Below are 23,132 nucleotides of genomic sequence, written 5' to 3' on the forward strand. Positions count from 1 at the left end.
CCATCTAGGAGTGACACTGCAGTGGCAGACATGATGGCAGTGTGAAAAACTAGGCCCCAAACAGTACATAATGCAAAGAATAAAAAGACTGTGGCTGAAATGATTGGTTCGTTTGGGCCCCCACAAAACAAGCTGGCAATTAATCTGTCCCTGCACAAACTAGCTCTACGGAGGCAAGATGTCGTCCTCATCCTCCTCATCCAACGATTCCTCACCCTCTTCAGTGTTGTGTACATCCTCCTCCTCACAGAGTATTAACTCGTCCCTCTGTACATTCTGGAGGCTGGCTTCCCTGGAAGAGTTGATAATTCATTTTTATGAACATCATCTTCTCCACATTTTGTGGAAGCAACCTCCTACGCCTTTCACTGACAAGGTTCCCGGCTGCACTAAACATTCTTTCGGAGTACACACCGGAGGGGGGGGCAACTCAGGTAAAATAGAGCCAGTTTGTACAGGGGCCTCCAAATTGCCTCTTTTTCCTGCCAGTGCAGGTACGGACTGTCTGACATGCCTACTTGGATGCTGTCACCGATGTAATCCTGCACCATTCTGTCAATGGTGACAGTATCATATGCAGTGACAGTAGACATGTCAGAAATTGTTGCCAGGTCCTTCAGTCCGGACCAGATGTCCAAACTTGGTCCTGCCTGCCCTGCATCACCACCAGCGGGTTGCTTAGGATACCTAAGTTTTTTCCTGGCAACCCCAGTTGCGGGAGAAAATGAAGAAGGAGCTGTTGACATGTCATGTTCCGCTTCAGCTGACAGTGTTTTCACCAGCAGGTCTTTGCACCTCTGCAGGCTTGTGTCGGCCGGAAAGAGAGACACCACATAGGCTTTAAACCTAGGATCGAGCACGGTGGCCAAAATGTAGTGGTCTGATTTCAACAGATTGACCACCCTGGAATCCTGGCAAAGCGAATGAAGGGCTTCATCCACAAGTCCCACATGCCGAGCGGAATCGCTCTGTCTTAGCTCCTCCTTCACTTTCTCCAGCTGCTTCTGCAAAAGCCTGATGAGGGGAATGACCTGACTCAAGCTGGCAGTGTCTGAACTGACTTCACGTGTGGCAAGTTCGAAGGGCTGGAGAACCTTGCACAACACGGAAATCATTCTCCACTGCGCTTGAGTCAGGTGCATACCCCCTCCTTTGCCTATGTCATAGGTGGATGTATAGGCTTGAATGGCCTTTTGCTGCTCCTCCATCCTCTGAAGCATATAGAGGGTTGAGTTCCACCGCGTCACAACCTCTTGCTTCAGGTGATGGCGGGGCAGGTTCAAGAGTGTTTGCTGGCGCTCCAGTCTTCGGCACGTAGTCGCTGAATGGCGAAAGTGGGCAGAAATTTTTCGGGCCACCCAAAGCGTCTCCTGCACGCCCCTGTCGCTGTTCAGAAAATTCTGCACCACCAAGTTTATTGTGTGAGCAAAACATGGGACGTGTTGGAATTTGCCCAGATGTAATGCCCGCACAATATTGGTAGCGTTGTCAGATATCACAAATCCCCAGGAGAGTCTAAGTGGGGTAAGCCACTGGGCGATGATTTCCCTCAGTTTCTCTAAGAGGTTGTCGACGGTGTGCCTCTTACTGAAACCGGTGATACACAGCGTAGCCTGCCTTGGAACGAGCTGGCGTTTCTGAGATGCTGCTACTGGTGATGCTGCTGTTGTTGCTGCGTAAGGTGATACATCTACCCAGGGGGCTGTCACAGTCATATAGTCCTTAGTCTGCCCTGTTCCATTTGTCCACATGTCCGTGGTTAAGTGGACATTGGGTACAACCGCATTTTTCAGGACACTGAGGACACTTTTTCGGACGTTTCTGTACAGTCTCGGTATCGCCTGCCTAGTGAAGTGGAATCTAGACGGGATTTGGAACCGGGGACACACTACCTCCATCAATTGTCTAAATCAGATGGCCCTTTACTTATGGGACACAGGCGCACGCTTGGCGCTACTTTGTTGATGCACGTGCGGCTACTGCGCACAGAATTCCCAAACACAAAAAAATATATTTTTTTATTTTGTTTGGAGTGCCCTTTGGGGGTTACAGCACCCTTTAACGGACAAGCCAGCTGGCCCTTTGCTTATGGGACACAGGCGCACGCTTGGCGCTGCTCCTTTGTTGATACACGTGCAGCCACAGTGCACACAATTCACAAACACAGAAAATATTTTTTTATTTTGTTTGGAGTGCCCTTTGGGGGTTACAGCACCCTTTAACGGTCAAGCCAGCTGGCCCTTTACTTATGACACAGGCGCACGCTTGGCACTACTTTGTTGATGCACGTGCGGCTACTGCGCACACAATTCACAAACACAAAAAAAAAATATATTTTTTTTTGGAGTGCACTTTGGGGGTTACAGCACCCTTTAACGGTCAAGCCAGCCGGCCCTTTACCTATGGGACACAGGCGCACGCTTGGCGCTGCTCCTTTGCTGATGCACATGCAGCCACAGTGCACACAATTCACAAACACAGAAAATATTTTTTTATTTTGTTTGGAGTGCCCTTTAGGGGTTACAGCACCCTTTAACGGACAATCCAGCTGGCCCTTTACTTATGGGACACAGGCGCACGCTTGGCGCTGCTCCTTTGTTGATGCCCGTGCAGCCACAGTGCACACAATTCACAAACACAGAAAATATTTTTTTATTTTGTTTGGAGTGCCCTTTGGGGGTTACAGCACCCTTTAACGGTCAAGCCAGCCGGCCCTTTACTTATGACACAGGCGCACGCTTGGCACTACTTTGTTGATACACGTGCGGCTACTGCGCACACAATTCACAAACACAGAAAAAATATATTTTTTTTTAGCACTTGGGGGGAGTACCCCTGACGGACAGAGCACCCCCTGGACAACACTACAGCACCCCTTTAGGACTGGGACACTGCACAGGACTTTGGAGTGGACACAGCCGCTATGGACAACTGACTGCACAACACAGTCCAGCCAGCCCCTATGGACTTTGGAGGAGTGGACACAGCCCCTATTAACAACAGCAGCACAGCACAACACTACACTACACAGCCCAGCCAGCCCTAACTCCCACCCTCCCTCTTCACTGTCCACAGCCGAGTGAGAAAATGGCGCGACACGGGTACCTTATATAGAAACCAAAACCCGCGAGACCCGGAAGGCGGGATGATGACGTTTTGCCTTGATTTCAGATCTGAGTCAGGCGGGAAAAGTCGAGCCTGACTCGGATCGGCCTCGGATCAGGGGGGGCTCGGATTTCAGAAATCCGAACCCGCTCACCCCTACTAATAATAAACAGAAACGCTGTTGGCACCAATTGGTTTGATATATTGTGTGAAGATCAGGAAACTTGCTGTTATACCACTTGAGTAAAGGGGTGTTACAAACACTGCATTTTTAGACAGCAGTCCTATGGCAAAACCAATTCATAGTAAATCTACCCCAAAGTTCGTCATGTTAAGAAATCCATTAAATTCAAGCAATTCCTGCAAAGAGAAAATGTGATTTCTGTGCCCCAATGAGTTTACAATCTACTTGACATATAGAAAAATATAAATTCATTAGGGAGAATCACAATGTATAGACCGTTCAGCGCCACAGGTCTACAGGGCCAGATTAACAATGGGGTGGATGGAGCTCCAGCTCCAGGTACCCACATAACAACATGCCCATCATCATAGCAGCATAATGATGACCAGCTGCCCAGTTGGCCACACAGTTGGCCATAAAGTACAAGTATTAAAACTGTATTTCTAGTTGCGTCACAGAAAATTATGATTTTATTTCTATTTTTGTGTATATTTAGGCAGACATTTGGGGGTCTATGTACTAAGCAGTGATAAGAGACAGAGTGAAAAATGATAAGGTACCAGCCAATCAGCACCCAACTGCCATCTCACAGGCTGTGTTTGAAAAATGACAGTTGGGGGCTGATTGGCTGGCACCTTATCGTCTGTCTCTTATCACTGCTTATTACATATCCCCCTTAGGCTGGTAGGGTAGGGTGAGTACACACCTATGTGTCTCTGTCCACACCCAAACAGCACTGTCCACTGCTCCTCCCTTCTCAGTATAGGCCCTTGATTATCTTTTAGCCCCAGGCCCATGAGCTCTTAATCCTGCCTAAGGATGGCCACCCGTGGCTGCTCAGGGTGCATGGAGGGCCACAGGCCAATCAAAAATGGGGGTAAGGTTTAGCGAGCAACAGGGGGCGAGGCTAAGCTCTGTGTTGGGTGAAGGAAAAAAAAACATTGGTTTCCACTTGGCAAAAGAATCAGCCATCGGTAGTAAACCATTGATGTTTTTTAACTATCGATGGTCGATGGTCATCCCTGAACCTGCCCTGCAGGTCTAACATGGAATGTCTTCGCTGGGGTTCGAAGTTACTGATATTTTCAATGGGGGAGCAGTGACTAAAAAGTGTTAATTCAAATTTAGTCAAGATCGGTACAGGGAAACAGGGATTCGTCCCTTTTTAATTGGATACGTGTGCATCCAATTTGAGTAATGTGATCTATTAGCGGACGTGAGATAATTGTCAAGGAGGCAAATAATGAAAATGTTTTATTATTATATTGAATAGTGGAGAGCAAATATAGCCAAAATGATGTGAATGATACAAAAACATCTATTATGCATAGCAGTCTTCCATTCTGGTCGGCTTGCTATGGCACTGCCGCTGTGCACTGTTTTGCCACGTTCTCATTCTCCTGGGGTGCAGAAATACCGTCCTCTACATTGAAATGGTTAAAAAAAAAAAAAAGTTGCCAAAAAAGAAAATCATCATCTTGAAAAAGCTTCTCCGCTCAGCTAATCTGTAACTGTCATGAAAATGTAATTTTTTCCCTCTTCTAAACCATTACAGACACCTGCCAAAGAAGCCTGTGCGCCCATGCATTCAGGTTGAGCAGTTTCTATGACAACACGTCAATCTGCTGCCCTTAACCCTCCCCCCACCCCCCCTTCCCACCATTCCGCCAGCAAACTGCATCCACTTATTGCACAGACTTTCCTGAGCGGCCCTAATGATCTCGTGTGGCTTTTTTTTAATTTTAGATTATTTTCCGCAGCAGATGATTCAATGGAAGTTCAGAGTCTCTATGATCAACATCGACTAGCTAATTGCTTAGCATCCTATTTAAGTTCTTGTTCACTTGTACTCAAAAGGAGCTTTGATATGACAATCGTTTTTAGATGTGAATAAGTCTGTGTGTATACAGAAGCAATGGGCAACATTTACTAAGCGGCGGTTTGGTGGTGGTTTCTATTCTATTCTAAACCCCGGGGGTTTGGTGGCGGTTTTGCAGCAGTTTCTAAATGACAGCCCTGTTCTATTCTATTCTAAAATGTGTTTTGACTGTGGTTTGGCGGCTTTGCTATCTGCAGATTTACTAAGGCCAAAACCGCTGCAAAACTGCCATCAAAACAAATTTTAGAATAGAATAGAACAGGGCTGTCATTTAGAAACCACTGCAAAACCGCCACCAAACCGCCGGGGTTTAGAATAGAATAGAAACCGCCACCAAGCCGCCGGGTTTAGAATAGAAACCGCTGTCGAACCGCCGCTTAGTAAATTTTGCCCAATGTCTATTGAGAAAGGACTTTTTACTGAATTCCAAAAAGTCGAAGGAGATATTCCACATCAGCAGAAAATAAGGAAATATTGCGAGGGGACATTTATTGCGCATGTTCTGCATTTAAGGGTATGGATTCATTGAGCTACATATAGGGTATGGGTTCGATTCCCATCAGCGGCAGCCCGTCATGAACAGAGTTCCGAGCAGCGGAAGCCCGACAGCGCTGGAAATCCCGATCGTGGATAGGTGGGTATCTACTAACCTAACCTAACCCCCCTAACCCTCCTTAGGGGTGCCTAACCCTAACTTCCCCCCCCGGTACCTAACCCTAATCCCCCTTCTAAGTGCCTAACCCTAACCACCCCCTTCCGCGCTGCCTAAACCTAAGTCCCCCCCGGGGGTGCCTAACCCTAACCCTCCCTCCCCCTAGCCTAACCCTAACCCTCCCGGGGCGGTGCCTAACCCTAAGTCCCCCCCGGGAGCCCTAAACCTAACCCTCCCCCCGTCCGCGGCTGTCTGCTCACTCGCTCACTACGATCGGGATGGTGGGCGCCGGTCTCCCGGCATCAGGGAAATACGGGCATCTACATCTAGACGCCCGGCATTTCACCCTTGCCGGGATATGACAGTCGGGAAGCCGGCTGCCGGTATTTAGGCAGTCGGCTTCCCGATTGCTTCCCACATATAGGGTACCAAGAGAGTGGTGATCTGGAAACTATGGGGCCTATTCATCAACACTATAAAATCGCTGGAGGTAATTAGGTTTAGAACTGGCATGGAGTTCTACCTAATTACCGGAGGAATCCATCATTCCTCCTCTCCATCAGTATCTATTCCGAAAAGCTGTAATTTTTGCACATACACTGATGACAGCTGCAGTAATTCTGTGTTCCCAAGTGTATTGTCATGTTCAGGGGGTTTCAGTCAATAGACAGACAGTCATGGGCGACAAGAGGGGGGTGCAGGTACTAATTAGCTGGGCCCGGGCTTGCTGGAGGGGCCCAGGTCCGACGCCACCCCCCCTCTCCCACTCTCCTGTCAGCAGCCCAGCACACTGCTGTGTGCTGGGAGGCAGTGGGAGACTGCTCGCTATTGCTGAGCATCAGCAAGTGCTGTCTCCTCTGCCTGTGGGGGTGGGAGCGATTACACTGATCGCGCCCCCCCTAGATTTGCCTTGGGGATGTGGGGCACAGAAGCGCCACCCTCCCCAGTGCGCAGCAATTAAGTTTTTTTCTTCTTTTGCTCTCTAAGAGGGCGTGGCCACAACTCCCATGATTAGGCCATGCCCCCTCCCCCGGGTCGACTCTTAACGGCCCTGTAGACAGTAAAAAAGGTTGACAATTTCTAGATAAACAACAAATGTTAAACAGATAATAGGTCGACAGAGGAAAAAGTTATACACAGAAAAGGTCGACATGGATGAAGGTCAACAGGGTCAAAAGTTTGTCACAAAAATGTTGGCAGAAAAAATGGTCAACACATTTTTATTAGGGTTAGGCACTTACCGGAGGGTTAGAGTTAGGCACTGGAAGGGACGGTTAGGGTTTGGCACTTACCTCGATGGTTAGGGTTAGGCCCAAGGAGGGAGGGTTAGGGTTAGGAAACGAAAAAAAAATCCTGTTTATCTTTCATAACAAACCCATGTTCAGGTAGGGACTCATGGCCTGAGTCAGAGCCGGACGCTCTGACAGAGCACTCGCTCTGAATCAGGGCCGTCCTTCTGTGTTTTTAGAGCGGCCTTATGGCCGCTCGCAAAGCTTGGGTGACCACCCACAGCTATAGCGAGCGGCCAGGAAAATGGTCGTGATGGTCAAGACCATAGCGACCATCGGGCTTGCGATGAGACCCTTGTGGTAGGGTCTTGAGGCCGCAAGCCCTGGAGTGCTTTTGGCTCTACCAGAGCCGAAAGCATTCCCACTGACATCACTTGTGATGTCAGTGGGGCCGGCCTCAGATGGTAGGCGTTCCCATGGGAACGCCTCCGTCTGGCCAGCCACGCCCCCGGCCCACCCACCAAAGGGGGCGTGCTGTCACTCAACATCGACAGCACGCCCCCTTTGGTACGAGACCCGGAGCGACGGTTTGCCCGTCGCTATCAGGGTCTCGCGCATGCGCAAGACGGAGCCGGATCCGTCATGCGCATGCGCACTGGGCCACCATCGACCCACTTGCGAGCGCTCGCGAGCGTGTCTCAATTAGGCCCACAGTTGCTCTGGTCACTGTTTATTGATTATGTTGACGTTGCTATGTATCGTAATCTTTTGTTTGGATGCATGACATGGGGCAGTATTGCTCTTTTTAGATCCTCGCGCAGTGATCATTGCCCTGTGCATTATAGACAACTATATAACTATTGTATTTGTGTATTTTTAACCAGTTTTTAAAAAACTGAGGGCCTGATTCAGAGCCGGACGCTATTTGCGCTCGCTCGTTCAGAAAAAGGGTCCGGCTATTTAAATTGAGCGCTCGCTCTCTGCGGTCTGTTGACGCCTCTATGTCTGAGCGAGCGAACAAAACATGCGCTCGCTATTTTGTAAAGACGCCCCCTGGCCGCTCGCATCCTACATCATCTCCGCTATTTATTTGATTAATCGAGTACATCGAAAGGCGTCTGAACTGCTCGCAGTGCTTGTGGTTGGATTTTCCTACCGCAATCATGTGAACAGTTCAGGCTAAGAAACAACCAAGTGACGTGGTCGATGACGCTGCTTTGTTAATTATGCACACCCTTAAAACGCCCATTTTGACCGTTTGGCACGCCTGCGTTCGGATCTCCACTCCCCGTTTTCAAGCACCTTCCCCTGTTACCACCCACAAACGCCTCATCCTGTCACTCAAATTAGCAGGCACTCGCAATTTTGCGAACACATGTTTTCCGACTGCACTGACTGGTTGGCACATGCGCATTACGACCCATACGCATGCGCAGATGTGCGAACATCGCTCGGAGTGAACGAGCGGCCACTTACGAGCGGCTCTGAATCAGCCCTGAGGCCCTGATTCAGAGCCGGACGCTCTGAAAGAGGGCTCGCTCTGAATCAGGGCGTTTTTTCTTTTTTTGGAGCGCCCTCCTGGCCGCTCGCGTTTTTGTGGGTGACCACCCACAGCTATTGCAAGCGGCCAGGATGATGGTCGCGATGGTCAAGATCATCGCGACCATCGGGCTTGCGACGAGACCCTTGTTGTAGGGTCTCGTGGCCGCAAGCCCCAGAGAGCTTCTGGCTCCAATAGAGCCGGAAGCTTTCCCACTGACATCACTGGTGATGTCAGTGGGGCCGCCCATAAACGGCAGGCGTTCGCAAGGGAACGCCTCTGTTTGTGAAGCCACCCCCACGCCACGCCTCCAAAACGGTGCGAGCTGTCGATCAAAATCGACAGCCCTTTTGGTGCGAGACCCGGAGCGACGGTGCGCCCGTCGCTAGCCGGGTCTCGCGCATACGCACATCGGAGCCGGCTCCGGCGTGCACATGCGCAGTGGCCTAACATCGACCCGCTATGCGCTCGCGAGCGGGTCTGAATCAGGCCCTGAATCCTTGTTGCCCACTTTTAAACAGTCCTCTTCTTAAATGCATCCAAGTTAGTGAGGGTACCATCTTGAAGTTTGTGCAGCACAGCACACCCGGAGCTTCCGGGCTGCCCCTAGAAACTCTCCCCGCACTCCCGGCTCCTCCTCAGTGACCGGGAGCTGCACTGTGTTGTTTGTATATATCGCCTGGCTCCCTGTCACTAAGGAGCAGGGCCGGCTCCAGGGGTTGGAGCACCCTGTGCCGGCCCTTAAGAGGGCGCCCTTAAATCGCCATGCGCCACTGGAAATGGAGGCGTGGCCTAATTACCATAGGCCACGCCACCTATGTGACGTTATTTGGAGGAGCGCCTGCATGGCACGCCTCCAAGTAACGTCAGGCTGGGGGGGGCCTCACTAGCTGGGCTTCCCCCAGCCCTCTCCCATCACTGAATGGATGCCGCGCGCATGCGCACTGCATCCTTTCAGACTCCAGCACCGTGTTTTTTATGCATGGGCTGGCTGCTGGCACTGACAGGCAGGCTGTATGTATGTGGTGGGGTGCGGCATGCCAGCACATTAGTCACACACACATACACAGCCTGCCTGCCTGTGCCAGCAGCCAGCCTGAGCCCATGATGTGATGGGGGAATGAGCCATGAGCGTCATTCACTTACCGTCTCCTCCGCACCACGGACGCCCTCAGCGGTAGGGGTAGGGCGAAAGCGCAGCAGCAGCGGGGTGGGTGGGCTGAGCAGAGCCTGGCATGACAGTGACAGCCTGGGAAAATGCTGGCAGAAAATCGGCGCGCCCTCTGTAGGTGACGCCCTCGTGCGGCCGCTCAGGTGGAACATGCCTGGAGCCGGCCCTGCTGAGGAGGAGCCAGTATTTTGGGGTCACACCGTCAGAGGGTGACACCTGGTGCCGGCCACAGCTTCCGCACCCACCTAGTGGTGCCATTGTTCACAACATCTGCTGCCAATAGGTTGCCGTGTTCAGGCACATCTTGCACAGTGCTCATTGGTCTGTTCCTGTTATAACACCTCTTTTCTGTGGCAGCAGGGGGCAGCATTGAGTATGTGGTTATGCTGCTGGTCCCCAAGGAGTGCGCTAAGAAAAGATGCAATTTTGTGACAAAGTTGATATTTGGGGACCTATCATTAAATATTTGTGGCATATCCCCCGTAAACACATGTACCATATCTACGACGGTCCATCCATTTCCAACAGCAGCTTCAGCCCCCATAGGCTTCTATGGAGGCTGCAAAGCTGTCAAATTTACAGTACCAAACTCTGGAATGCTTTTGAACACTGTCATATCCAAGGTGACCAAATCTTCTGTGCCAGAGTTCCATATACTTTGACTCAGTTGTCATCATCGCTGTGTATCAAGGATGTATAATGGTTGGCACAAAGTACCTGTTGCTATTACAGTATGGTTCCTTTTCTGTTCCCCACAATGCACTTCCCTTTAGCAAAATTAACTCTCTGTTCTCTTTGCTTTAGAACAATGATGGCTATAAGATTTGTCTGGTTCTTAAAGCACTTCTTGGATTTTTGTGACTCTTCACTCCCAACTTTTAAGTGGGCTGTAATTGTTCCAGCTTTCATTGCTGTAAGCACTTAATTCCCATTTCTGCTGATTATGATAGGATCACACGTGACTATAGTAACGAACCACCTCTCATTGCAGCTGAAATGCCTGGTAGCACCTGAGTTAATATACCAACAATCTTTTCTGTAATCTTATCTGTTACGCTTAGGGCCAACTCATGTTTACCATTGCACTTCTTATTCTGCGTAGCATACACATTATTTTGCTTACATGCTTTTGACCTGTCCTGTGACAAATATAACACTTGTACTGAAATTTTCTGAGCTTCTCTCTATTTTTGTGTAATGCAGTACTCTCAATGGCACGTGTTCTTGGAACTGCTGTAGCTTTGCTCTAACTTTGTCTGTGGTTTACATGGCTCTGTTTGCTTCCAACACTATGAGTACAAAATCAAACTCAGGCGTTACATATTGCAGCATCACCATAGCAATATTTTCATCATCTACTTGCACTCCTACAGACATTAGTTACCGAGAAATAGACATATTTTGTCAATGTAGTCACTCATATTCCTGCATACAGTACACGCCTCAAATATTTTTTTTCTCATTAGACCCCCATCTTGATATGCTGCCTACAGTGCTGTCCATGTGTCCATGCTGTCCACCTTTTGCTGACACTTTTCCATGTTTTGATAGAGTACACGTGTTGCTCTACACTTATGTCAGTTGTACCCATGGCTGTCTACATCATCTGGGTTTGGACTGCCACCAAGATCCAGTGATACTTTCCACAACCTTTCACTCTTTAATTGCATTTCCATAGCAAACTTCCATGTGGTGTAGTTCTCTGCAACTTTAAGTTTGATAAGCTCCAATATGGGTGTAGCTCCTGCATGCATACTTCTTACAGATATAATTATGTCACTTCTGTACTTTTGCTTAGTTCTTTGTGTTGACACACTGTGCTGGAAACACTCTGTGCTCTATTCACTGTGTGTCTGAAAACACTCTATGACCAGCACATGTCAAAAATGGTGTCTGTGTGCTGCTGGGCATTCTAGTAGCTTGGGGCCTGTGTAACTGTAACTCGCATGCCTGGGTCCATAACTTATTGTAATATGTGTGTCCAGGTGGCAGGTGGTATGGCAGAGTGTATGTACACACTAGCGGATGACTTGAGTCAGCAAACAGCCCAGTTCTTAACAAGTGGGGTTGTTTATTCAGCAGTAATGTGACATGTACAGCCGTGCTCACTCCTCCGAAACCCTCTCCGGCAATGGGTGCAGCACATGCATGGTCAGCAGATCACGCTTGCGCAAGTACAGTAGAAGTGAAATGATCGATCATTTCACTTTTTACACATCACAAGGACGGGCTTTTCGGAGCCCCCTCTCCCTGCATGTGAAGAATAGTACATTTGGGTGGGATGTAGTCAGCATCCCGGTGTGCGGGATGCCGACGGGCGAAATCCCGGCGCCGAAATCCCGGCAGCATCGGGATCCCGGCAACAGAATCCCAACTGCCGGCATCCCGAAGGTAAGTATTGGGCGTTAGGGGGATGGTTAGGATTAGGCACTAGGGGGGGAGTTAGGGTTAGGCACTGGGTAGGGAGTTTAGGGTTAGGCACTGGGTAGACTTACCTTCTGTCCTTATGGGTGTCGAGATTCTGACTGTAGGGAAGCTTCTGTCGATATTCTGACCAGTGGCATCCCAACCGCCGGGATCTTATACCCAATCCATTTGGGCGATGTATAATTTCCTAATGCTGTTAAAAGCGGAGATACAAAAACCCTGAAACCTTATAGAAATGAGCAGTTCGGTTTTGACTCATCGTGTATCCGGCTGTCACGTGTTTTGGATAGCCAATAAAAGCCTGATATTTGCTGGATGGCAAATACTTAAATACAGCAGGAGGCGTCTATAGGAAACAGGTGCCTCCAGACAGCAATTGTGATTCAAGTGCAGCGTCCACAGACGCGGCATCAGATCACCATAGCAACCATTGGTCACAATGGCTGCATCACCGGCCAGCCTGAATAAACTTCAGCTTACTCAGACTGGCATCTTGTGAGTCCAGGAAATATAAGTCCACATACCCTGGTTTTGGCACTACCAGAAAATGCCAAAACAACCCAGACACTCCCCCGCTCTACCACCAAAACATCCAGCATGTCAATCATGCTGCAACTTAGAGGATCGGCGAGCGAGATCGCATGACCTGTTCTGCACATGCACAGAACAGATACTGCGTATGCGCAGACCCCAAATAATCGGATTAATATGTAAACAATCAGGTTTATGGGCTAATCGGAATCAGGCCCTAAGTCAGATCCGAACTTGCAATAAATTGACGAAAAGAACCGAGTCAAAACCGAACCGCGCCTCTCTAAAAATTATTAAATACGCCCCTTTGTGTAAAGTTAATATGATTATTATTATTATTATTATTAACATTACCACTGTATAATCTCACATCACTGTTATAAACTACTTTTTTCCCCAGGCTCGTGCAGTGTCTCTGCGATTAAAGGAAACACTATATTGCTTTGTCTATAGAACAAGTTTAAACTCGATTTACTCTTCCCATAGAAAATAAGTATCTGTGGCAATAATCTCTTAAACTCTTAATGTATTTTGAACTTTCACAGCTTGATGAATTTGGTCCCATGCTGTCCATGGTTTAATCCCCTTTATGCTACAATTTCCATAACCTACCATAAACACAATTATTAAGCCTACGAAAAGACCAAGATCTTATATAAGTGCTTAATAAATTATGGGGTGATTTTCTTTCATTGTAGAGAACTGATCGCATTTTGCTGCCACTTCAAATTCATCATTTTGCAATAAAATAGAAGCCTGTGCAGGTATAATAGTTTCATTGAAGTGTAATAAGATCGGGCTGGGGGGTCCCTCTCCTGGGGTAGATGGACACCTCCAAACACACAGCAGCCAGGAAACAGCACACCAGTCCAGGGTTTTCGTGCAAGCTGGACGCAGCTAGTTTTTATTGTGCAGTATAAAAACAGAAATCATAAAAATAAGTCCAAGCCCATCTGGGCACTAACCAAACAACAGATTCCCTCTCTTAAAATGGTAGGGCCTATTGCCCTTACCACAAATATAGGCATATGCCAGTGGCGTAACTAGGTCAGGGCCACAGGGGGTTGTGCCCTGGGTGCAGTGGGACCGGCGGTGTGGGGGGCGCCGCCGGCCATGGTAAAGGCCCGCCCTAGTCAGCCAGTGTAGTGCAGACCGCAGTGAGTGCAGTCCGCACTACACTGTTACACACACATCACCGCCGGTGCTGGGTAGTACACTCGTACTACCCGGCGGTAATGTGTGTGTTTCAGCAGCCAATGAGAGTCAGACAGACTCTCATTGGTTGCTGCGCCCACTACTGGAGCCGGGCTGGAGCTCACTCATGAGGTCCGCCTTCCGGCTCCTGCAGTGGGTGATGGAGAGATGTCATGACGTCTCTCCAATTGTTCCAAGTGGAAGGACGGAGGAGCAGACAGTGGCGGGCGCGGGGATTCGGGTAAGTCAAGTCAGTGTTATGTGTGTGTATGTCTGTCTGTCTGTCTTATGCACTATGAAAAGCACTGTATAAGGGGCACTACTGGGGGCCTGCATAAGGGGACCACTACTGGGGGCACTGTATAAGGGGCTCTACTGGGTTTCTGGATAAGGGGGACCACTACTGCGGGTACTGTATAAGGGGCATTACTTGGGGCCTGTATAAGGGGGACCACTACTGGGGGCACTGCATAGGGGGAACTGTATAAGGGGCACAGCATAGGGGGGCAATGTATAAGGGGCACTGCATAGTGGGGACTGTATAAGGGGCACTGCATAGGGAGGCAATGTATAAGGGTGCACTACTGGAGGCACTGTATAAAGGGCACTACTGGGGGCACTGTATAAGGGTGCACTACTGGAGCACTGTATAAAGGGCACTACTACATGGGGCACTGCTACTGGAGACATTGCATAAGGGGCACAACTACAGTGAGCATTGCAAGAGGGGCACTACTACTCGGGGCATTAAGGTGCATATGGAATGGTAAGGAATGTTTCCAGAGTGACAAGAAAGGGGTGTATGTAATGTTGACATGCCTCATTTTCAGCAACCGCCTGCTCTCCCCAGGTAATAATACCCTGAACCAAACCCTCATAGAGATATTATGAGCCTCCCACAGCTGCAGGTACTAATCAGCCTGCTTTCAGTCTGAAAGCCAGAAAACCCGACTGGGCTTTGTGGATGGAACCCTCTCTTCTCTCTCACATCCACACCCCCAGAACCCATTATCCAGCTTTTACTCAAAGCCCAAATTCTACTCAAGCAGACATAGAAATTTCCTGGGGGTTTAGAACACATACTGTAGGTCAGAAACCGTGGACATATATATAATCCATTTAGAACTGTACCAGTGCTTCTTTCACAGAAGTTATATACAATTACAGCTTGGGATGGATTTATCTCATTGGGCGAAATACACAGACCAGCTATTGCGTCACCAGACGCATTCTCTCCGCTAGTCACATAAGTTACATTGAGCATTCCGTAGATTGTCGGTCATGTCCCACAGCAGAATATATTGATACTACCCTGTACAATTCATCAGCACTTCAGTAAAATCATATTCATCACCTCACCCAACGATTAATTAAAAAATTTAATTTCCGAAGTTAATACACCAGCAATGCCTATTTCCCAAATCCAAATGTATTGTACTGTACACTCGGTCACTAGGCACTGGACTATGTATTGTACTGTACACTTGTTCACTAGGCACTGGACTATGTATTGTACTGTACACTTGGTCACAGGAGATTGGACTATGTATTGCACCCTCGGTGACTGGGACTAGACTATGTATTATATACTCAGTCACTGGGGCTGAACTATGCATCGTATTCTTGGTGACTGGAACTGGACTATATATTGTACACTTGGCCACTAGGTACTTGACCGAGCATTGTACACTTGGTCATCAGGTACTGGACTATGCATTGAATACTCGATCAGTGGGACTGGTCTATGTATTGTACAATCGGTCCCTGGGACTGGACTATGAATTGTATACTTCGTGACCAGGAACTGGACTATATATTGTATACTTGGCCACAGGTACTGGACTATGTATTGTGCACTTGGCCACCAGGTACTGGACTAAGCATTGTACATTTGGTCATCAGGTACTGGACTATGCATTGTACACACAATCAATGGGACTGGTCTATGTATTTATTATACACTTGGTTACTGGGACTGGTCTATGTATTGTACACTCGGTCTATGGGACTGGACTATGTTTTGTACACTTGGCCACCAGGTACTGAACTATATATATTGTACATTCGGTCACCAGGTACTGGACTGTGCATTGTACACATGGATCAATGGGACTGGTCTATGTATTTATTATACACTTGGTTACTGGGACTGGTCAATGTATTGTACACTCGGTCTATGGGCTGGACTATGTTTTGTACACTTGGCCACCAGGTACTGAACTATATATTGTACACCCGGTCACCAGGTACTGAACTATATATTGTACACCCGGTCACCAGGTACTGGACTATGCATTGTACACTTAGCCACTAGGTACTGGACTGTGCACTATACACTTGGTCACCAGCATTTGGTTCAGTTAAACCAGTGGTTCTCAAACTCGGTCCTCAGGACCGCACACAGGTCATGTTTTCCAGGTCACCCAGCAGGTGCACAGGTGTATTCATTACTCACTGACACATTTTAAAAGATCCACAGGTGGAGCTAATTTCACTTGTGATTCTGTCAGGAGACCTGCAAAACATGTACAATTTGGGGTCCCGAGGACCGAGTTTGAGAATCTGTGAGTTAAACCATGGACATTTCTGCTGCAGCAAGACGCACGCAACAGATTATTCCACCAAGTTCAATAATTTCTCTCTCATTACCCGCTTGGAATGTTGGCAGACGTTGGTATGTGAAGTCACTAGCAATGCCTGCTCTTGCTCTCTCCCTTTACCGTGCCTATTCTGTACTTGCTTGTTGGTTTCCACCAGTTGCAGCAAGACCCAGCATTCCTTCTTCCCTAACATGTACAAGCAATGCGACGACTGACAGTTGTGTGCCATGTAATGCAGCCTGCTCTGACCACAATGGTAATTACATCTTGGCTATGTCACAGAACATGCAGTTGCTGTGCTTATTTTTTACATTTTTTTCTCTTCTTGCAGGACTGGCCCTCACTCTGCTGTTGAAATCTTGGTGTGACCGCCAGAGACAGACGGGTATTTGCAATTCATAAACTGTAGTGCGCTGTGTGTATTTTTAGATACTGCTATTAGCAATCAGGATGGTAATAGTGCTTAAAAATAGTCTAACCCCTATCACTGCAAGGGAATATCCCGTACTACGGCAAGTCATATTCTTCTGTCTTTATTCTACGTGATAATGGTAGCTTCATACGAGAAGCTTCTTTTGAAAAAAGTTATTAAAACCCTTGATAAAATACAGGAGTGTACAAATTATTATTATTATTATTATTATTATTAATAATAATAATAATAATAATAATAATAAGTAGTAATAATAATAAGTAGTAGTAATAATAATAATATTATTATTATTAGTATTGTTAATAATAACAATAATTAGTAATAATAATAAATAATAATGAGTAATAATAATAATAATAATAATAAGTAGTAATAATAATAATAATTATTATTATTATTAGTATTATTAATAATAATAATAATAATAATAATAATAATGAGTAATAATAATAATAATAATAATATTAATGTGTAATAATAATATGAAATAATAATAATGAGTAATAATAGTAATTGTAATATTTACATGGCACTTTCTTCCCCAGTGGAACTCAAATCACTTTACACAAAACACATAATAAAAGAAAACTTATAAAATTTTAACAGAACACGGAAGAGAGCAAAGTATTTGAATTCGTGATGGAAGAAGTGCATTAGTGAAATACTGGAGTAGCCAGGTCTGTGTGCGTTTGAAGATTTGTAGAGTGCCAGCCTCCCGGCTGGAAGTTCAAAAGGGTAGGAGCCGCAAAGCTTAAATCCCGGGCCCCATATGAATTTTTGGAGATTCTTGGTACTGCGAGTAGCCTTTCATCTGCGGTTCCGGGTGAGCGAATGGGAGTATAGGGAACCAGAAGCTGCTTCAAGTATCCAGGACCCTGATTATGTAGGGCGCTGCATGTCAGTAAGCCAAACTTGAAACACTTTCACTGCCTTACAATCAGCCAGTGGAGAGATTGTGTGTCAGGAAGGAGGCAGATGAGATAGCAGCCTGGCAGCTGCATGTTGTACCAGCTGCAAACCGTTCACTGCTTTTTTGGAGGGAGACCCAGGGAGATTGCAGAGCAGTAGCCCAAGGGGTGTTTTGCTTTTAATACCAGAGATGTGTTTTGGGTTCATTCGCGGAATATTACCATACTGAGTGCTTGATTAATACACCAGGCATTTCTCAGAGTTTTGTGTGACCTATGAATTCCTCCCATACACACTGATGCACACTCAGGGACTGATTGCTTTCCTCGTGTGCAAATAGCAAGTTTTAGCACAATATACCAGATCCCGCTTTGCCTAAAATGGGCGTTTCTGGGCGGGAACTAGGTGGTGACAATCGCACAGATGTCTTCTGTCTTGTGGGAGTGTCATGGGCGTGTCATGGCCGTGTTGTGGGCGTGCCGTGTAGCTAGAGTTCTGCGTACGGGGAAGTGAGGCCTGTGTCAGATGAATCTCTTACACCCAGAATGGGACAGGTGCAAAATTTCACACTAATAATGACGGCCAGAGCCGTAACTAGACTTTTTGGTGCCCTGTGCCAGAAAGAATATTGGCACCCCCCTCATTTTTCAAAGGTATATAATGCACCCCAAAAAAGGGGAATGGCCTCATGGGGAAAGGCCAGGAAAGAGATAGGAGAAGCCAGGAGATGCTGGGGAGGAAATAAGAGGAAGCTACAAGTGAGAATTATAATAAAGAGAAATTTGACAGGCTCAAACAGCGCCCCCTGACCTGTGGTGCCCTGTGCGATGGCACCGGCCGCACTACCCTAGCTACAGCCCTGATGACGGCTGCATCTGTGGATGGAAAAACAGCAGGAGGATCGGTCTGACACCTGAATCCACTCTGTGCCTCTCACACACATGCTAAGGCACACCCTGTGCCTCTCTCAGATATATGTTGATGTACTGTACACCCTGTGCCTCTCCCAGATATATGTTGATGTACTGTACACCCTTTGCCTCTCTCAGATATAAGTTGATGTACTGTATACCCTGTGCCTCTCTCACATATATGTTGATGTACTGTACACCCTTTGCCTCTCTCACATATATGTTGATGTACTGTACACCATGTGCCTCTTTCACATATATGTTGATGTACTGCACCCTTTGCCTCTCTCACATATATGTTGATGTACTGTACACTCTGTGCCTCTCTCACATATATGTTGATGTACTGTACACCCTGTGCCTCTCTCACATATATGTGTATGTATTGTACACCCTGTGCCTCTCTCACATATATGTTGATGTACTGCACCCTTTGCCTCTCTCACATATATGTTGATGTACTGTACACCCTGCGCCTCTCTCACATATATGTTGATGTACTGTATACCCTGCGCCTCTCTCACATATATGCTGATGTACTGTACACCCTGTGCCTCTCTCACATATATATGTTGATGTACTGTACACCCTGTGCCTCTCTCACATATATGTTGATGTACTGTACACCCTGTGCCTCTCTCACATATATGTTGATGTACTGTACACCCTGTGCCTCTCTCAGATATATGTTGATGTACTGTGCACCCTGTGCCTCTCTCACATATATGTTGATGTACTGTACACCCTTTGCCTCTCTCACATATATGTTGATGTACTGTACACCCTGTGCCTCTCTCACATATATGTTGATGTACTGTACACCCTGTGCCTCTCCCAGATATATGTTGATGTACTGTACACCCTTTGCCTCTCTCACATATATGTTGATGTACTGTACACCCTTTGCCTCTCTCACATATATGTTGATGTACTGTACACCATGTGCCTCTTTCACATATATGTTGATGTACTGCACCCTTTGCCTCTCTCACATATATGTTGATGTACTGTACACTCTGTGCCTCTCTCACATATATGTTGATGTACTGTACACCCTGTGCCTCTCTCACATATATGTGTATGTATTGTACACCCTGTGCCTCTCTCACATATATGTTGATGTACTGCACCCTTTGCCTCTCTCACATATATGTTGATGTACTGTACACCCTGCGCCTCTCTCACATATATGTTGATGTACTGTACACTCGGTGCCTCTCTCACATGCATGTTGATGTATTGTATAGTCTGTGCCTCTCACAAACATGCTGATGCACACATGGGGTCTCTCATACCTGCTGACACATTCTCTACCTCTCTCATATACATGATGATGTACACTCTGTCTCTCATTCACACTAACACACACTCTGTGACTCTAACATACATACTCTGTGTCACAGTCCTGCGGACCGACCCTCCAGATACGCCAATCTGAGAATCACCGCCAGTGACTTTTACAGGTTACCTCAGCACGTGTGGGTAACTAAACCTGGTAACTGCCACCAGCAGAAGAAGCATGTAATACCATACCTGCCGACTTTCTGGCTGCTCCTTCCGGGAGGGAGCAGCCAGATCGGCAGAACAGGGGGGGCGTGGCCGAGACCAGGGGGAGTGGCCGGCCGGGTTACATCACCTGTGGGCGTGGCAGGGGTGGAGTCATGGGATCGCGTCAGTTTGGCCACGCCCCCGCTACACAATGCCGATAAAATAGGCATTGTGAAGCAGGGGGCGGGGCCAAAATGATGCGAATCGCGTCACCGCCCCCCCCCCACTGCGGGGGCTGCAGGAGTTATAGCGGGGGGATAGGAAGGGTGAGCGGCAGCCGGGAGAATTGCCTGCCTTCCCGGGAGGTCGGAAGCGGCACCCGATTTTCGGGAGGCTCCCGACCAAATCGGGAGGGTAGGCAAGTATGTGTAATACTAAAGCATAAAGGGCTCTATTTACTACAATCCGCATATTGAATGCGGATTGTAGTGTGATATTACCGAGTGAATTCGCATTGCGAATTCAGGTAATATCACAGGGATTTACTATAAATCCCTTGCAGGGACAGAGCTTGCGATAAAGCTCTGTCCCTGCGGATCCCATCCGCACTCTAGTCGCGGTATTTTCGGAAAAAATACCGCGACTAAGAGCCCGAGCATGCGCCGACCGACCACCGCTACTACCCCCCCACCGACGCTAAGCCCCGCCCCCCGGCGTGCGATGAGGTTAGCAATTTCTGAGTAAGAGCTTGTGCAAGTGTGCGTGAGGCTGCGATGGTACTTGATTGTACCGATGGTTTCGCAGTCTTGCTAAGCATAATCGCTATTGCAATCACAGTTGCGATTGGTAGTTTAATCAGGCCTTGTGTGTGATGTCACTCAGTTAATCGCATCACACAGACACTGCTGAGAAGTTCCGGAATCAGGAAACTCCTCAGCGTTACAACATAACATTAATATTAAAACTATTACTATAGCCCTCGAGATTGGCATATACGAGGCCCAAGGTTTGATTCAGTGGTGCACGGTAACTGCGCACGGTGCCGATATGCACGCAGTTGGCCGATGTAGTTTGCACCGCGCATGCATCCCAATGCTTCCCCTTTAATAAAATCAATGGGCATCTCGCCACTAGATTACTCAGGATCATGAATAAAGGCCTTTACACTGGCCACGGAGCACACAGTGAGCTGGCCGGGATCCACAATTGAGAGATTTATCTTGTGACAGACAGAAAAGACAGATTTTTTTTCTCTCCTTTAAACGGCATATTCTATTTTCCCCATTAGGCTCTGCAGACTCCCAGGGAGGCACACAGCGGATTTGTCTCATAATAGACTAAACAGAGGCCCCAGTAATTGTTTTCTCTCTCCTGGAAAAGAAGGATCTATGTTTTAATAGACCCATTTAGACATGTTTGGCCGTGGATGTAAAATGAGATAACCATTTTTATTTTCTTTGCCCTCTTTCTCTCCAATTCCTAAGTGCTGACATCTTTCAGGAGAATGGACACTTGAAGCTGACTCTCCGCTGAAGGGGACGGCCAGCTATAGTGTTGCATTCGTATTTGGAACGCTCCAAAGCACTACATTAAATTGAGAGTACACTAATAATATGGCAAGTGCATTGCAGAAAATTGCCGGTCTCTGGGCACTTAGAAATCTTTTTTTTTTTTCTAAATGGATTGTCGGAGGACGCAGTGGTACAGACGTGTCTTGTGTCTTAAACGTTCTGGTGGCAGAGCATTTACCTGACGCCATGTAATGCGGCTCCCTTTCGCTCCCAGTAGTGTTAAACCATTTACAAAAGCAACACAAATCTTTTTCTGTGCGGTATCTTAAAAGTAGTCAGTTAACAAAGCGTGGTTGGGCTCGGAGGAAAAATAATAAAATTTAATGGGAAAATATCAGTTTAGAAAATTGTTATTTTCCAACGCTATATGATATTGGGAATTGTTTTTTGATTTTTTTTTTCTGTCACAGAAAAAAGAAAGAGATAAACATTCTTACTTCTATATTTAAACTTTTAGAGGAAGAGGCTATTCCTCTGAAAGATTAAATCTAGAATTAAGAACAGTAAGTTAAATACTTTGCAGATCTTAAATACTTAAATACTTCACCTGGAGGTCGCAGGCTGAGATCACCATCACGACCATCGGTGGCCGATGGTCTCGATGATGGACAGCGCCGGGCGGCCGTACAGCTGAGTAAGCCTCAGCTAACTCAGACTGGCCGGCTTGCTAGCCCAAAAGACTGAGTATGTCCACGCAGTCTCTGGACTGACCACTCCCGAAAAACTGGGTGGACACACCCCCGTTTCCGGGAACGCCGGCCACCCCCGCACAGCCCCTTAAATGCCTATGCCTGTTAATCAGGCAGAGACACTTAAGGTCTTGCGTGCGATGGAGCAGGACCCATTCTTCACACTCGCAGAATGGGTCCTGCGTACGCGCAGATTCCCGATAATCTGGAATCTACGTTCAGCAGTGCACGCTAAATCAGGCCCACAGTTGCTAGCTGCAACACGCCCCCCAATACGGTTGCAACAAATGGTCCCTGCCTGTCAATCACTTGTCAAATAAATCCTCACTGTGACCGCCGCTGCAAGACAATTGCGGCTTAGAAGCATGCGCAGTTGGCAAAACATCAGCCAGTTGCAAAAAAAGATAAAAGCTGCATCCAGTAAATTCTCACTATACAATCGCATTTCCATTACTTTCACACCAATTTTCAAAAAATAATATACTAGACACGACTGTACGTGCCTCATGAGTTATCAACCAATCTCCAAATTGTGGTGGATATTCTGTCACATGGTTGGATATCTTAATTTCTGCAGGCTCTTGGGTCATTTGCCGTCTGGCTTTTGTGCAATTGCAAT

The 23,132-nt window shown here is 47.3% G+C and overlaps 1 long non-coding RNA gene across 1 annotated transcript in view; it reads left to right on the forward strand.

Annotated features, from left to right (window-relative positions):
- The window catches only part of LOC148504616 (uncharacterized), a 44,645-nt gene that overhangs the window by 16,348 nt on the left and 5,165 nt on the right, over positions 1–23,132 (forward strand). The window contains exon 2 of the long non-coding RNA XR_015869922.1: positions 16,844–16,897. This is a non-coding gene — a long non-coding RNA (uncharacterized LOC148504616). The remainder of the gene's footprint in view (positions 1–16,843; positions 16,898–23,132) is intronic.

The sequence above is a fragment of the Taudactylus pleione genome, unplaced genomic scaffold (assembly GCF_031769625.1).
Source record: "Taudactylus pleione unplaced genomic scaffold, aTauple2 ptg000465l, whole genome shotgun sequence".
NCBI lineage: Eukaryota > Metazoa > Chordata > Amphibia > Anura > Myobatrachidae > Taudactylus > Taudactylus pleione.